The sequence below is a fragment of the Cryptomeria japonica genome, chromosome 1 (assembly GCF_030272615.1).
Source record: "Cryptomeria japonica chromosome 1, Sugi_1.0, whole genome shotgun sequence".
In the NCBI taxonomy this organism is placed as follows: Eukaryota; Viridiplantae; Streptophyta; class Pinopsida; order Cupressales; family Cupressaceae; genus Cryptomeria; species Cryptomeria japonica.
In genome coordinates this window covers 488,193,038-488,210,512 of record NC_081405.1, presented here as the reverse complement: position 1 = coordinate 488,210,512, position 17,475 = coordinate 488,193,038, and positions in this window count along the sequence as shown.

The window sequence follows — 17,475 nt, the reverse complement described above, 5'->3', positions numbered from 1 at the left end:
CTTCTAGTGCCCCTATGCTAAATAAATTTGGTACTGATAGTGGGGTTATGGAGGGTGGCTTAATTTCATGCTTCTTCTTTGATTGAGTTTTGGAATCTTTGTAGGAGCTCTCCTACCAAATCTCTGGTTTTGCACATTTCTTGGAAAATTAGCCCTACTTTTATTTTGTGGCATCAATGGTTAGAACGAAATAGGAGAATCTTTCAAGACAAAGGGATGTTGAGTCACTCTTATGTATGAGAATTATTAGTACTTTATAGGAGAACTTTCTTGCTAGTGGTGATTTGTCTACCCATGTGAACCCATGGGATGTTGTTGTTATTCAGAGATTGGGACTGGAGGATTGGTGTTTGAGGCCTGCTAGGGCCAATTTGGCTCTATAACATCCTAAATTGTACCCCCTTTATAATTTAGACCATATTTGGGGTCCTCACCTTAGTGTTCACATCCCTATGCTTGACTAGGACCCATTTATGCTTGCATCACACAAATATGACATTGATATCACATTTTACCTTGCATTGCCCCTTTATCCTAGCCCCATATTAGGGTAGGACTAGGGCGTGGCACCTTGGTCCTCACTGGGACCATGGAACCACACCATGGTCCTCCCTAATTGGGCCCTATTTTAAACTAATTATCCCATATCAAATTTGACTAGGAAACCTTTCTTTGTGTCAGCCTATGTCAAAAAATTAACATGTTTTCCTAATGGGCAAGTATATAAGGAGGTCTTCCCCTCTCATTTTGGGTAATAGGAGATAAGGTGGAGAAATTGGGAGCACAAGCAATCAAGAAATCAAGCATTTCTAGAGGTCTTGAAAGTTACATAGTCTTCATCTATCTATTTGGAGCAACTTTACATCATTCCTATGCAAGCATGTGTGTGATTAGGGGTTTTGTCAAGTTCATTCCATTTGATACAACATATGTGATTACATTCAAGAAGCAAAGCATCATTATCAGTCAATGTAGGTTTGAGGTATATCTTTCCATTATTTATTTCAATATTTGCAACATTTCATTCAAGGTTGATTCCTCAACTAGGATTTGATTTAGGCAAACCCCTATTCCCAACATCTTTCCCCTTCTTTATGTGTGAAGGAAATAGGTACAAAGCTGTAATCTTTAGGATAAGATTTATTCATAGAGATGAATCAATCCCCCTTTGGTGTGCAAAAAGTTCAGAGGACCATGGCGATGGGCACCATGGTCCTAACATTTTAGGAGCTCTTTCAGGGATCAAATCCGAGTCTTCTCACATTTCTCAGTTCTAGGTGTACAAATCAACCCCCCATCTATAGCTCACTATTTTTTATGTTTTTACCTTCATTTTTTGCACTTTATCTAAATTCAGCAATTCAACTTACAAAAGAGGAAACCCCCAATCAAATCTAATCAATATCTAGTTTTAATCTTTGTTTGTTTTTTATTGAATTTATTGGATTCCCCCTCTTTTGAATGTAATGGTCTCCCAAGTTTAAAAGTAGTGGTTTTCATCTCTCTTGGGGTGGAAACCCTAATTTTTCACCATTACAGGCTCAAAATTCCAAGAGCAAGGTCCGACGTGATGGTTATTGGTCACCCCCAAAGCTGGTCATGCTTAAAATAAATATTGATGGCTCTTCTAGAGGTAATCCTGGGCATATTGGTATTGGTAGGGTTAGCAAAGATTGTTCTGGAGTGGTCTAATTCTTGTTTTCTATGTATAAAGGATGGCACACTAATAATTTTATGGAAGCCTATGCTATTCGTTTTGCTTTGGAGAAGGGATGCGCTCTTGGTTGGAATGAGATTATTTTTGAATCAGACTCACAAATTGTGATTGATCTTCTAAATAAGAGGTAGGTGGAGGGAACATACTGGCATTTGGCTATGGTGATTAATCAAATATGGAAGCTATGTAGTTTCTTGGATAATGTCACCTTTTGTCATATCCCCCATGAATGGAATAAGGTGGTAGATTGTTTGGCTAAATGGGCATTTGATCAGTTGGGGAACTAGAATATTAAGGACTGGGGCCTTTTTCCTTTAGAGTATTTGTGTATGCTTGAGGATCTTGTTATAGAGGACATGAGAATTTTTTTAAGGATTGAGTCTTGATTGGTGTTTTGGAGGTTTTGAGTCAGAGTGCTCTTCTTGCTTTGTAATAATTTCTTGATTAATAAATTAATATTGATTTGAAAAAAAGAATACATAGGATAAAATAATTAAATAAATAATAATTTTTCTAGGTGTCTACAATATACATGTATATAGATACTATTGGCATTCGACACTCTTATGAGAATAGTTGATGTTGTCATTGATGGCAACCATCTGGCAACCAACTGGCATTCATCTGGTAAGCCACCGACAGTTACCGGCACCAGCAATAGACTTCTACATACACCAGTAGGCACTTCACCGACAACGGCAACAATGCATACCGACACTCCAGCCGACAGGGAATAAACTTTAGTTTATTGTATTTTAATGTAATTATCTTTTGTAAAGCCAACATGATACATTGTAAAAGACTCATATATGTATGAGATCTTGTAAGTCAAATGTATGAGAGAATGAATGTAAGGTAAAGACGAGAGAGAAAATTTTATAAGGTTTTGGTTATAGATTGAGCTTAAATCAGTACTAAACCTGACATAGTTCATGATGATCTGAAGTAGTACATTGTATTGGATTTCATAATCTATTTTTGTAGTCAATGTGACTCTTATTGAGCAGAGAGTTCTAGGCAGTTGGCCTTCCTGCATGTGTAGGCCCCTCATTGTAAGTAATATTTATTCATTGGCCAGTGAGTGAATATTGTGGATCACAAATCCCACCAAGGTTTTTCCCTCACCGGGTTTCCTCGTTAAATATCTTGTGTTATGGTGTGTTCTCTATGCTGTCTCTATTATTCACTTAAGCGTGTGAAGTAATAGTGAAATGACTGAAAATCTGACACCTTCTTTATTGCCCATCACTTCCACACAAATAGTTAGTGTTCTCATGATTACTTTCCAAATTTAGAATTTTAAACTGTTAGATGTCGGGAATATTCCTTCTTGCCGCACCACTTTCAGTGTTAACAAAGTCTTAGAATCAGCTTGAAGTGAACCTTATGAACCTTGAACCATCTTACAAAGAGTTCAATGGTTCAAGTTCATCCGGGAAGAACAACAATGAACTAAGTGGCTCAAAACAATACCGAGAACGAGCAATAACCATGACTAACAAGAAAGAACTTTGAACCTTTGAACCAAGAAGACAATTGGTTCAAGGTTCAAGTTTAAAGCTGACTTAAAACATATTGACACTCGCTCATTAAGAAACATTACATAGCCATGACTCACAAAAAGACATTTTGAACCTTGAACCAAAAAGGTTCATGGGTTCAAGTGCAAAATGCATAACAATAACGTGCTTGCTTTAGTGGAGATAAAGGTTGCTAAAGACATTTTCCTAAAACGCACCTTGAACCTTAAACCTATTGAACTATTTTTTAAAGTTCAATGGCTTAGGTTCAAAATGAAAAGGTAAAAAAGACCCAAAAGAAATAAAGACACCATAAGGCAACCCGCAAGCTTGAACATTATAAATAAAAATTTGTGGGGGGTGCTAACATTAGCTCTGACTGGGGACTAGGACTGTAAGGGAACTAGACATGAACTCCAAGATCTCTGGTTTCGCAAACAGACTTTATTAAAGACCAAAACTGATTCAACAATATAAAAGACACTACAAACTAAACAAGCCAAAACTTATGTACAAAACCACGAGGGACTCTCATTTACAATTGATATAGTTTCAAATCCTGGCCATTATAGGTCAGGGGAAGAGTAGAACCATCTTGATATGAAATTTTGAAAGAGTTAGGACCTTTTACCTCCTGAATCATGAATGGTCCCTTCCATAGTGATTCTAACTTTGTATGTGCTCCTTTTGGTTCCCTTCTTCTGTCCTAGAGCAAGACCTGATCACCTAGCATGAATTTTCACGGCCTGGCTTTCCTGCCAAATATCTTATTTACCCTCATCTGATGCTTTGTTATCCGATCCACTAGCTCGTCTCTTTCCTCATCAATCCTCATTAAATGCATAATCCATTTTTCTAGAGAATCTTGAAAATAGGCATCCTCAATGACAGTCTATAACTTGGTAGCTGCAAGTTCTAGAGGAAGTGCTACCTGAGCTCCTACACCATAGACCAATTCAAATGGTGACATCCCAATAGCTCTTTTTGGTGATGTACAATCAACCCAAAGAGATTCATACAATTTTTTATGCCAATCTTTGAAATTTTTGCTCACCAATTTCTTCATAATATTTATAAGATTTTTATTGCTGGATTCTGCTTGACTGTTCCCCTAAGGATAATAATTGGAAGAATGAGCAAGGGATATCCCATGATCATAGAAGAATAATGAAATATCAATAGAAGAGAAATTAGTGGCATTATCAACCACAATTTTTAGTGGAACTCTAAATCGAACCAAGATATTTTCTTTGAGAAAGTTACAAACAACCTCTGAAGACATTTTCTGTATCGGAATAGCTTCAACCCATTTAGTAAAATAGTCCGTGTCTATTAGTATATGTGTATTCCCTGCACTTGAAGTAGGTGTCAAAGGACCTATGAAATCCAAACCCCATTGTTTGAATGGTTCATCCACAATCACAGGTCGGAGAGGTAATGCTGCGAGCTGCGGCTTACCTGTGAACAATTTACATTTCTCACACTTGGCCACCCATGCATACACATCTTTGAACATTGCTGGCCAATAATAGCAATTTATCAAAATTTTGTAAGCAGTTACTGTAGATGAAAAATGGCCGCCACAGGCTTCATCATGAAAGGTCTTCAATAGTGACTCCCAAAATTATTTATCTACATAGCGTAGGAAAGTTCCATCCAATCCCCTTTTATTTAATACATCATTAAAAATGATGTATTTGGTAGCCTTTAACCTAAAGTTCCACTTTTCTTTTGAAGAAAGATGTATTGTGAAATCTCCATAGGTCAAATAGTATGCAACATCCACAAACTAGGAATCCTGAAGTTCGACAAATAAGACTAAAGACAATTCCTCTGTCATTTCCTCCTTACTTTCAGCAATCAATTTGCATAGACCCTGTCCTCTCACCAATTTTGTAGGTTTAATATCCAAATTGAACTCTTGAATCTTTGACACCCATGAGGCTCTATTATTCATTCCTATATCCTATTGTGTCAATATGCTCTTGACTACAGAGTGAGGCACATAAACAATTGCATGAGCATGGAGAATATAGTACTTGAACTATTTTACGGCTTTCACAATCGCATATGCTTGTTTTTCCATCAAGGAATACTTCAATTCATGTTTCTTCAAGGGAACACTCATAAAAGATATTGGGACTTCTTAATTATCCTCATTCTTCTGCAATAGAATCCCTGACATAGTATGCTCTAAGGCATAACAATAAATAACAAAGTCCTTAAAATCTAGATTAACTAGAATAGGTGCATGACCAATAACATTCTTTATTGATTTGAATGCTTTCTTTCCTTCCTCATTCCATTTAAAAGCTTTCTTTTCACTCATCAAATTTACAATATACCTAGCTCTGCAAAATCCGGAATGAATCTCCTTAGAAAATTTACCTGTCCAAATAAGGATCTGACTGCATTTCTATTTGATGGTAGACTTAGTTGTTGAATTGCCTTTACTCTTTCAGGATCTACTCTTACTCCTTCTTTAGAGATAATATGGCCAAGCAACTTACCCTCTGTCACCCCAAACACTGACTTTTTTGGATTTAGGGATACCCCATGCTCACGACACCTCTGTAACACTTGTCTCAAATCCCTCAGGTGATGTTTTCTTCTCTTGGAAAAGACAGTTAAATCATCGAGATACACAACAATTATCTTATCTTTCAAATTACCAAAGGATAAATCCATAGCTCGCTGAAATGTCGCCCCTGCATTGATTTAACCAAATGGCATTCTGTTATAAGAAAAGGTACCCCAGGGAGTAATAAAGGCAGTCTTATGTTGATCACTTTCCAAAACACTGATTTTATTATAACCCAAAAATCCATCAAGCATGGACATCATTTCAGAACCTGAAACTATTTGCAAAATATGGTCCATAGCTGGTAATGGGTAGTTATCTTTTAGGCTGGCTTGATTCAGATTTCTAAAATCTACATAGATCCTTATTTCTCCATTTTTATTCCGAACAAGAACAATGTTGGCTATCCATGTAGAATGGTGGATGGGGTATATAATCCTAGCCTTTAACATTTTATCTACCTCTTGAAATATGGCTTCATCTACTTTAGGATTGAAACTTCTAAGCTTTTGTCAAAAAGGACTTACTCTAGGTTTCGGGGGAATTTGATGCTGAAATTTTCCATCTCTGAAATTATTTAGATCATCATAACACCAAGCGAATACATCTTTGAACTCCAGAAGGAGACTAATGAATCTCTCTTTCTCTACGAATATGTAACATTTTCCCAGATTGATATATTTGGGATCATCTTCAGTGCCAATGTTAATCCTTTCATAACCTCCAACATCTTGAACCTCAGGAAGCTTATCACCTTTTCTTTTCTTGTACACATCATGATGATCAAATAGAAGTTCTAATGAAACTAACCCTATAGGAATCTTGTTCCCTTTTAATAGCATAACTCCATCAGTCAACTCCTTGGCTCGTTCTAGTGAAAACTCCTTACACTCTACATCTAAACCTTCAAAATATGTAGTAGCAAATGTTTCTACACAATACATAAAATTATTAATTTGTTTATCATTTTCAAATACTTGCCAGAATTCAGAGTTATTAGAAACACTAGGTCGATATATTAACTCTACTCGGTAAGTATCATCAACAAATTCAGGATGAGGAATCAATAAGGAAGCTGACATGGCTAATGAATCTGCTTTTGAATTCTGTTCTCTAGGAATAGCCTCAATGGAAAATGCATCAAAATATTTGATTTCATCCCAAACTCTATTTTGGTAGTGTTTCAGCCTTTCATTTTTTACATTAAACAACCCTTTGACCTATTTTACAATCAACTCAGCATCTCCTTTGACTCACATAAATTTTACTCCTAGTTTCTTGGCTTCAGCTAAACCCAATTACAAAGCCTCATACTCAGCTGTATTGTTGGTGTTCTTAAACTTCAATTTAAAAGAAAAAGGGATATGAGTACCAGAAGGTGGAATTAACACTACCCCTGTAGCTGAACCTGACATTGCACAACTTCCATCAAACTCTATTAATCACAAAATTTCATCTCCCTTTGGCTGTGATAGGCCTCCCACTACCTCATTATCAAACAAAATTATGTAATTTCTGAATTGACACTCATGATATAGAATTTGGGCCCTTGGATCATTAGAGGGAAAAACAGTGAATTTAGACTTTGGTTCAGGTTGCAAAATGACTCATTGTTTTCCTAAAGGAATTGTGGCTTGAGACCAATCCATTTTTTTAATCTCACCTCCTAAGTCTCTACAATATGTATGACTTAGCAACATGTCATAGCTGGCTGGGATGTCAGCTATGAGAATAGTAAGCTTGATTCTTTTATTCGGGTAGGTGACAAGAACTACTTGAGCATCCTTAATTTGTCCCAACAGGGGAATCTGTTTAGAGTCCATAGAGTAACATCTGTCAAAAGTTTTCGTCAAGGATAACCCCAATCTATATTATATTATCTGATGCACCTAAATCTATGATACAGTTGTTTAATTTATGACCATTTATAAACAATGATATATAAAAGGGCTCAGGTTTTGACTCAAGGGTAGACAAAGTATCATCTATTTGGAGGGCAATTATTTTAGGGGTCTTTTCCTGAGCCACAGGGTAAGCTAATACATCATTGTGGGAAGACAAGGTGGCATTTATTGACTGTTGTGTTCCATTAGCTTGTAACACATTATTTCCTTTTACAAACTGAATGAGTCTATCCAGTTCTTTCGGATTTAACTTTAGATACTCGGCAAGTGTAATTTGAATTTGGGAGGATTTGCAAAATTCTACAATATCAAATGAACTTTCCTTATCAACAGACCTTACCAATGGGGACTCTTGTAGTTTTTGATCATTGTTATGAAATTTTGAAACAATCTCCTTACCTTTGCAATTCATAGCAGAAGATGAAGAAGTGCCCTGAGGTTTTACATTTTGTTGATTTCTTGTGAGCACAACACATGAAGGATTTTCTAAAGTAACCAAAATGTCACCTCCTCTTTTTGAATCTGACTCATACTCCAGGAAATGGATTTCAAAGTCGTTAGGTTGCTTTAAAGATTCCTCTTCACTCCACTCATTTGAGATCTCTTTATAATTCATCAATTGCGCATAATGCACCATCTCAGGACAAGAACTGCCATCATGTTCATCTGTGAGATGAAAAAAACACATACTCCCCTTAGGTGGTGGTGCCTCAATTGCCAATCTTTGTTGGGTAGGAGGTAACTGCAAAGATTTGTTTCCAATGCCCAAAGACTGATTTGTATTTCTCCTAGGTATGTCTTGATAAGGGGATGAGTATGATGTACTGGCTTTAGGTAATTGTATTTTAAGAGTTATTACATCATTCATCAATCTCTGGATCACAGGGTCTGAAGAAGTAGAAGGTTGAGCTTTGGGTATTTGTACTTCTCTTTTCCATTTCCCTGCAGTGATCAAATCATCTTCCAACTCAATGGAAAGTGTTTTGGAAACACATAGGTTTGCAACTCTTTGCCCATGGATCAGGAAACCTATCTCAGAAGGCATGGAATTTATTAAAAAAACACTTCAAATTGTCATCTGAGGGTTTTTGATTGACTGGAATTTTATGTACAATCTTATCAAATTTTGCTACAAAATCCCTCATAGACTCCGGAATCTCTTTCTTCAACTAGGCCAATTGAGCCAAAAGAGAGTGTTCATCTTCAGCCACTTTGAATCTTGCCTCAAACCTCATTTTCAAATCCTGCCAATTTGTTATGACACTGTTTGGTAGGTGATAGAACCAATCTGCTGCTACTCCAGTCAGTGTTTGTATAAATAATCTCACGGCAACATCCTCATGTTGAACAACTATTATCCCACAAGCAACATTGAATGCATTCAAGTGTTCATCAACAGTGGTTTTCCCATCACCACTAAATTTTGGCAAGTGATCTCTCACACCTTTGGGTAGAGGATTCATATTTAAACCTAAGTTCAGTGGACCTACTGCGGACCCCCAAGGGTTATTTACTACCATTGGAAAGATGATATTGAGTAGAGTCAGGTTGATTATATTTGGTAAAGCAATACCATGCAAGGTCAGAGCTTGATAGACTTAGGATACATGAAGTAAAGGGGACGAGGAAGGAGGCCTACTTCTTTCTCTTCTTTGAGGTGAAAAAGTGGGTTGAAAATTTAGATTCTACAACTCTTGAAAAATAGAATCAACTATCCCCTCCCTTCTTTGGGACCTAGTATATCTTCTTGACTCCAGTCTTACAACTAGGCAACTAGTCTTGTGATTCGACTCCCCAGCAGAGTCGCCAAAAATCTGTTGGTTAACAGATTTGTCCCTTTCTTTAGATTATAATGTTTGCTTTCTTTGAATAATCATATGACTCTTGTACACCCCTTTATGAAAGGAAACAAATAAATTGACAGTTGGATGAGTCAATTAAAAATCCATCCTCTGCATTAGAGGGCAGCTCCTCGTATGATTTGCAATGAATTTTATGCAGTAAACTTTGAAATGAACACTTTTAACCATAAAGTGTGGAAAGGCTTTAGCATTCATCTATCAACATAAAGTAATGCTTTTAAAATAAAATAGAAAGAATATTTTGAAGATCAAATAAGAGCTCACAGACTCTGATTTTCACACATGTTCATTTCATAAATTCAGAGCAAAAAGCAAATGCATAGTAGTATGAACTTTGATTAATTCTCTCTCATGTCTCATAGGACAAGGGGTATCACCACAACTCAATCCACAATGAATTTACTTACAAACAGTGGTAACAATGAATTCACAAAACATACGAATAACTGATAACAAAATGATATCATGCACATTAGCTGATTTCTCAAGAAAGATCACCAATCCTTAAACACACATATTCAAATACTGCACACCATAAAATTTCATTACTAAACTAGTCATTCCAGTTTTAAGAAATTCACATAAAACATATATTGTTTGTTTCTTGAAAAATCACAGTTTTTCGGACCTTAACATAAACTTACTTCCTAGCTTAAATAGCCTCCAGGCTCATAGTTTGTTACATAATCATTACTTTAACTAGAGGTTAAAGAAAATGTTTCCTAAAACAAGAGAAACTAAAATAACAACCATAGAAAGGATGATATCTCATCCCCTAATTAATCATGACTCCACCGTGGCAGAGGAAGCCACTGGTCTATCTTGATTTGCCGCAGAACTGTGCACGCCACACCACTCTAAATGTCCTGCCGAGAAGTTCAGACTGACTTGAAAGTAGGGAAGTCCAATATGCTAGATTCATTGCTTCCAAACCTCCTTGTCCATATTCACGTGTGTCACCCTTGCCTTGTGCACTTTTAGATGATCGATACAGACCACGACCATTGACTCAATCCTCGCTACTTTTGAGAAATCATTCATAGTCAAGGATTTTGTCTTCCAATTGAGTTGTATCCTTCTTTGGAATATTTTTGTCATCTTTGTGGCAGCTTCGATTATCTGGGCATCATCTTTCATAAGCTGGATGTCAATGCATTTAAGATCCTTTTGCATTATGTCAATTAAATCTGTCAATCCTTTGAGCAGTTTAGTGGATTCTTCGTGGCCCTGTTTGATAATTGAATTACGCCATTCCATTTTTTTCCTTGACACATATAATACATTATCATCCAGGATTTCTACAGGTTTTTCAGCCAAGAACTTCATCACTCCATATTTCAGTATATCATTCTTCTATACAAGAATTGCCACTCATTTGGTCCTTTCTTTCTCCTAGGAAATGGCCTCTAATTCCAGTTCTTTGTTCATAGTCACAACATCCTCATATACTTTCACCAGAATGACAATGTAGTCTGAAGCTTGTTGTATTATAAGATCGAGCCATTTATTGAACATTTTTGTAACCATTCTATTTCTTTGGAATTGATCTAACATCTTTTGATTTGCTGGAGATTTGGGATCAAATGATACTGCCACCTGTGACAAGGGTTGAGGATTTGGATGGTGAATGGCATTGATGTACTCAGCCATTTGAGTGATGATTTGATTCAGCTCCCTTTTATCCTTCTCGTCCTTCCATGTTCTAGAAATCATTCTCTTCGTGGAAGACTCCAAATGTTTAACATCAACGACTCATGAAGCAACTCCCAGATCAATCTTTTCCACTGCGAAGTCATCCTTGGTAGTTTTGTCTATGTCTCTATCTGGAATAGGATTGGCTATATCGGTCATCCAATGACCTATTGCTTCATCTGCCTCAAGCATTGTCTACGTTTTGAATCTTTTCGGCTTAGATACCTTTCCAAGACACTTTCTGACCATATCTTCTGTAGGGATTGTAATTGAAACCACACTTCATTTCTTCCCAACAACAGCTTCCAACCATCGCGATGTGTTTGCAGGTTCTTTAGGTGGAGGAGTTGTCTGAGTATCTAGTGAATTGACAATAACCAGAGTGTTCATGGGGTCCAATTCACTCTCTATTTCTTTGCCTATGTCCATTTCCTGCAACGCAAGCTCACCTAAATCCTGTTGATCCATTATTACTTATACCTCTTCACTAGGATCCAAGTCCACAATAATCTGGCTCATTATTGGCTTTTTACTCTTTATCTTGCTCCTTGACTGAGTTACTCGGGCTGCTGTAGAACCTAATGGTGATATTTTTGATCTCCTAGGTTGGATTTTTTCAACAATTAGTTTTGAAACACCTGCAACATCAACAATTTCATTAGTGGAAGAAATAGAAAGTTGAATCACAATATGTGAATCAACTCTTAGTTCATGGGAGGATATGAGCGATCCTTTCTTAAATTTTTGGTCTCTCAACCACTTCTCAGTTCTCCTAACAACATTGAAAGTTTTAGCTTGAATATTATCATCTTCCTTTTTATTCCAGTCAATCTCAGGGATTGGCTTTCCTTGAACTTCCTTGTTGAATTCAGGATCCAGAATATCTTCCCCTATTTCCTTCTGAATTCTAGATACATTGATAGGAAGCTTCATGGTGATTATCTGCTGCAGAGTAAATCTTGACCATAGTCTCCTTCTTACCTCATATTCATCACTGCAATTCTCCTAGTAATCTTCCAACTAGGGTTCATGATGGAAGTGGTCGTCCACATTTAGATTTTCTATGGCATAACCTCTGCTATCAAACCTACATCTAGCAACATAGGGCTGCAGGTTCATTCTCTTAAATTCCAATTCCAAATTTAAAGCATCAGATACTAACTTACAACTATAGTATCCAAGTTCAATAGGAAAGGCAACTCCATATTCACCTTTTGCCCCCAACCTTTTATCAATATGAGCTAGCTGCCTGCTCACCTCTATAAGTACATAGCTATCGAAGGCATACCTTGGTAGTTTGAATGGTTCACCTTCAAAACCACCTACCCGAAGGTAGGTGAACCTAGGAAATTGAATGAAGAAGTTGTCATATATACTTATTAACTCTATTGCTTCAACTGACATCCTCTTATTCACATCACCCTGTAGTTCAAAAGCAAGTCTCCCTGTGGAGACACCATTCCATCTGGAAATATGTTCTACATGTTTCTACTATTGTAACAAAGGCTAGTAATCATAAACCTTCATGCCATCCACCCATGGTTCACTGAGAAAACTAGGCCAATCTCCAGTACAAGCTAGTATGTAGAAAAGATAAGAGGACATATAAAAAATAGACATACCCACAAAGTTACTCAAACCTTCATGGAGTCTCTTTGCAATGGAAGGTGAGCAGTTCCAAAATTCAAATTTGAGCAAGAATTCTGGATCGGCATCAGGACAGCATGTGGCAGATGATTCAGAGATTCCTGCTGAAGGAGGAGGTTTAGATGGTAAGGACCCTGATGATCCTGTGAATTTGGGGGACCCAGGGGGAGGAACAACACCATGTGAAGAGCAGTTAGCAATAGAGAGCGAGAAAGGGTAGGTTCAAACTTCAAAAACAGAAGACAACAACTCGAAAGGAGCCCAAGGATAGCAAATGACTTATGTTTTAGAGAACATGGTGGAAGGTAAAGATCATCCAAAAAAGGTTCTTTCATCAACGGACCCTAAAGGGGGACCCAATGGACAGACACGTAAGTGGTCCTCATTGTTTGGGGTTAAGCCTAAAGGTAAGTCCTCATCACCTCCTGTTAAAAACTCCTCGAATGTGTCTCAGGGCAAGTTTTCTATCATTGTTCCTGACCAAATCATTGATCAAAACATCGCTAGAATGGAAAATACTTTGATTGGTTATTTCTTTGGATCTAGACCTAACATAGAAATAGTTCATGGATTTGTCAAAAGAAAGTGGAACCTGAAAGGTCAGGTTGATGTGGTAGCAATGAACAAAGGTTGTCTATCCTTGTCCTTTTCTTGTGATGAGGATAGAAGAAACATTCTATGTAGTGGGTCTTGGGAAATAGGCAAATACATCATGTACATCCAGAAGTGGTACCCCAATGTAGCAAAAGGAAAGAATTTTTTGGCCCAAGTCCCAGTGTGGGTCATGCTCCCCGGGCTCCCAATGGAATTCTGGGAGGAAGACATTTTTGCAGGAATTGCCAACACCTTTGGGGAGCTTCACGGCTTCTAGAAGAAGGCTAATCTATGCTAGGATTTGTGTTGGAGTTGGACCTGATACGAACATGCTAGAGGAAATAGAGATAGAATCAAAACTGGGGAAGTGGAAATAGAATATTGTTTATGAAACAATCCCCTTCACCTGTTTTCATTGTAAAAAAATAAGACATTGGGCTAAAAATGTCCATAGATAGAGGATAAACCCCATATCCAAACTAAGGTTTGGAAAAAAGTGGACAAGCCACTAAAAGATTGGGAATCCAATGATCCTAATCAGGAGAAGCAGTCTCAGATAGGACGGGTGGAGGAAGAAATCACCAGTGAAGTGGGTAATGAACTAAAGATTGAGACGTTGGAACAGGGTGTTAAGGACTCAGTACACAAAGAAAAAGACAACACTCAGCAAGAGGATCAGAAAGAGGACAAGACAGAGGTAGAGAAAGTAGATAAACAACCCACAGATAATAAAGAGGAAGGAGATAACTTCAACCTTGTTTCAAAATCTCAAGATCAAGATAAAGAAATAGACTGGTTCCAGGAGGCCCAACCTGATACCATTTTGGGCCAAGGGCTATCAGAAATCTCATTAACCACCCCAGCAAAGGGAAAGTTGGCCTATTCGGAGGAACGAGATCTAAAATGGGGAGATGAAGAGGACATAAAAAAGGCACTGGGGAAGAATGAAACAAAGCAGGAGCATGAAGAAGTAGCAGAGGATAAAAGAAGGAACAAGAACAAAAAAAAGAATAACAATAACCCAGTAAATAGTACGCTGACTAGAAACACCAGAAGAAGGCTTGTCGATGTGGGAGCGCAACATACTTCTCCAAGAAGACATTCAAATGCCAAAAAAAGATCATTGGAAATAAGCAAGAATTTAGCAGATGGTACCCAAAGAACCATCTTTGAGGTAGGTATTTCTAAAAATCTATGAAAATAATCTCCTAGAATATTAGGGGACTTAATAGTCCTCACAAACATAATTTAGTTAGAAACATGATTAGAGAGAAAAACCTTGACATTTTTTTGATTCAAGAAACTAAGATGGTTAAAGATAAAGTTGAAAGTTTGAATATTTTCAAAATTGGAGTCAGCGGAAGTAGTTCAGATGGTGCTTCGGGAGGAATTGTTACTTTCTGGAATAAAAACAATATAGAAGGAGAGGTGTTAATTCAGGACAACAATCTGACCTATATTAGATTTAAGCACATTAAGAATTGCACTACGTGGGTCCTAACTAATGTTTATGCTCCTAACACTAAGACTGATCGAAGCGAGATGTGGAGATATCTTACTGGGTTGAGAAGAAGGTTTGCTGAGGACAACTGGATAATTATGGGAGATTTCAACACTCCCTTGAAGGAAAATGAGAAAAAGGGAGGGAGTCAGGCTAATCTGGATAGCAGATTGGACCTAATGGACTTTATAAACAATAATGCCATTCATGATCTAGAGTTGCAAGGAGTCAAATACACTTGGACTAATAGAAGAAGTGAGAATTTGATTCAGGTTAGACTTGATAGAGCTCTTCTTTCCTTAGATTGGTTTAATCTTCATGAATGTTCTTTATCTTCTCACACAAGGGCAGGATCAGATCATTACCCTATAACCTTCACGGCTGAAGTAAAGAATAGAAGGAGATATTTCCCTTATAGATTTGAAAAAATGTGGACTAGACACCCGGATCTGGAAAGTAAGATTAAGGACTGGTGGCAGGTCAATATTGAAGGCAATTCCATGTATAAAGTGGTCAAAAAGCTGAAGAATGTTAAAGACAATGTCAAGAAGTGGAATAAGGATTGCTTTGGGAACATCTTTACCTCAAAAGCAACAACCCTCTTAGAACTCAAGGAAATCCAGGATGAGATACAGAACAACGGTTACACCTATATGTCTAGAAACACTGAAGATGCTATTCTTATGAGATATCATGAAATAATAGTTAAAGAGGAAACCTACTAGAAACAAAGATTGAGAAATGTCTGGTTAAAGGAGGGGGATACGAACACTAAATACTTCCATATGTCCACCCTAAGACATAAGGCCATAAATAGAATTGTACAGATTAAAGTGAATGACAGATGTGTTGAAGATGATGATTCCATGAGCAAGTCTGCTATGGATTTTTTCTCTAATTTACTTGCTAAGGATCAAAATTTGAATATACAGACCCAAAGGGAACTTCTAGACAGTATACCTACCATTTTGGGGGAAGATCAAAATGATCGTTTAATTGCCATTCCTTCCCATGATGAAATTCTGACAGCTATTAAGTCCTTTGAGGGAAACAAAGCCCCAGGTCTGAACGACTTTCCCATGTTCTTCTTCCAAATGTATTGGCATATTATTGGAGATGATGTTACCAGAGCTGTGAAAGAGTTTTTTGGTGCTAGAAAACTTTTGAAAGAAGTTAATGGTACTTTTATAGCTCTTATACCCAAAAAGATGGGGGCAGATTCAATGGATCTTTTCAGACCTATAAGCTTATGCAACTCTCTCTGTAAGATTATCTCTAAGGTCCTTACCTCTAGAATTCTAGATTTTCTTCCTTCCATTATTTCACCTTAGCAAAGTGGTTTTGTCCCAGGAAGGCAAATTTTGGACTCTATCATCTCTGTTCATGAAAATATCCATTCTCTAGCCTTTTCCAAAAAAGAAGGTTTTTTTCTGAAACTTGACCTCTCTAAAGCCTATGATAGAGTGGATTGGGATTTTATGATGGATGTTCTTTCTACTTTTGGTTTTAATCCTAGGAGTGTTGGCCTTATCAGGCAATTTGTTTCTTCGGCTACTTTCTCTGTGTTAATGAATGACTCCCCCTCTCCTTTCTTTAAAGCTTCAAGAGGTCTCAGGTAGGGGGACCCTCTATCTCTAGTGATCTTTATCATCATGGCAGAATGTTTGGGGAGATGTATTGGAAAGCTGGTTGAGAAAAGGGAGTTTTGTGGTTTGAATCCTTCTTTGGCAGATCCTTTTTATGGAAAGGGGTTGAGGAGAAGAAGAGAATGAACTTAATTGCTTGGGAGAAGGTCTGTAAGCCTATGAATAAAGGCAGTTTGGGCCTTAGAAGAATAAGAGACATAAATGAATACCTTATGGCCAAGCAGATTTGGAGAGGATATAGAAATCAAGGAGAGTGGAAAAAAATATGGGACAGCAAATATAAAAGCCAATGTCTGAATCTTCAAAGTTTCCTCAAAGCTGAGATTATCCCAATTGGATCCAATATTTGGAAAAATGTCTCTAGGACTAGAGACTTAACTATCAAAGGCACAAAATGGAAGTTGAGGAAAGGGAATCTTATTCAGTTCTGGGAGGACCCTTGGCTTTTGGAGCTCCCTTTAAATGAAAACCCTGAGTGGAACATATATCAGAACCAATGCAAGGAAAGATTTGGAACCAAGGTGGAGGATTATTGGAAAGATGGACAATGGAAAGACTTATCTCAAGTGGATCAGTCTTTGGGTAGTTTGAACAAAGTCATGAACTCAATGGTGAGGATTGAAGAAGAAGACTAGTTAATTTGGAAACTCACAGCTAGTGGTACTTTTACTGTGGCATCTCTTTATCATCAACAGTACAATAACATGGAAAGTCCTTGCTAGGCTAAAGCATGGGTGAAAGGTCTTACCCCCAAGATCAACATTTTATTTTGGATAGCCCTTCAAGACAAAATTCTTACAATAGAGAATAT